Source organism: Pundamilia nyererei, unplaced genomic scaffold (assembly GCF_000239375.1).
Source record: "Pundamilia nyererei isolate P.nyererei 1_Seehausen unplaced genomic scaffold, PunNye1.0 scaffold00249, whole genome shotgun sequence".
In the NCBI taxonomy this organism is placed as follows: Eukaryota; Metazoa; Chordata; class Actinopteri; order Cichliformes; family Cichlidae; genus Pundamilia; species Pundamilia nyererei.
Window position 1 is genome coordinate 1 of NW_005187650.1, and position 1,287 is coordinate 1,287.

Here is a 1,287-nt window from a genome sequence, read left to right on the forward strand (position 1 = left end):
AAACCGAAAGCCATTTTTTATTTCTGCATACCTGCTTTTAGAGGGCTTTGATGTGGCAGCCATCACAATTGCCTGTTTTCCATTAGTACCTACCCCTGTTTTTCCAGTAGGTTATAGTACCATGTAGTTTTTCAGTAACTACTGCACCAAGGTTCCAAGTGATCCAAAGTGATCAGAAAATTTGACATAGACAGACTGAATGCCACCAGGTGGCTGGTCAATGGTGTCACTCGATAAGTTATGAGTGCGCCTCCTTCGTGAAAATCCAAGCCATCATTTTTGAAACTCTGAAATGTTTGAAATGGCGACCAAAATTAACAGCGTGATCCCTGAATTGAACACTAAAGTATAGACTGAGCAGCAGGCATTTTGTCACCTTGACGTCCTTGCTTGCTGTGGCATTTATATCACTGGATGCTCGGCTGCATTGCTATAGTGACCCCAGGCACAGTAGGTGATACTCAATTTCAGTGAACAACTAGATGCCCTAAGTCACTTTAAGCCAATTTGAGTAGGTACAAATGTAAAAATGGCTTACGGTATGCAATTTATCAGTTTCAAAAAGTACAATTGTAGAAATACCTTGCATCTCCAGGGCCAATCCGAGTCACCATAATTATAGTCTATTTCTTCGCCTGGACTTATGTCTCTGCTTGCAAATAAGCATAGATGGGGCTTTCCATTGATATTTAATATTTTCATCTTAGCACTTGGACTGATGTGGTTGTCGTTGACAAGTCTGCCTAATGACCCATCTTCTTGAGATGCATCCACACTGTGGGGTTAGGCAAAAAAGTATTAGCTTAACTAGTTTTTGTTAGGAAGCTTTTTTTTCATAAATCAAAAGCAATGTGTAATTTAATCTTAATCAAACTACACTGATATAATACGCACCACCAGAGTTTTCCATCAAACTTGAATTCAAACATGAACACCTTCAGGCTGTCTGATAAACTCTGTGTCTCCGCTCACATTCTTCTTTTGTTATGAGTTTACCTCTGTATTCCAAAAGGAAGTCTCCTTTTTGGAATGGAACAGTCGTGAAAATGCCCCGACCTGAATTGCACAGGCATACCAAGTGAGTGACAAAAGACAAAGTGACAAACTCCAAATCTAATCCAAACTAAAGACCAACTTACCTTTGAAGGCATTTATGTAGTGGATATCAAGTCCCAGTTTGTCCCTTCCAGCAGAAACATGACAGACTGCATCCTCCCGTGGAGGAATGCGTCTCCTTCGCATGTTCTCCTGTACGTTTTGATTGGCTGTATTACCAAAGCATATAAA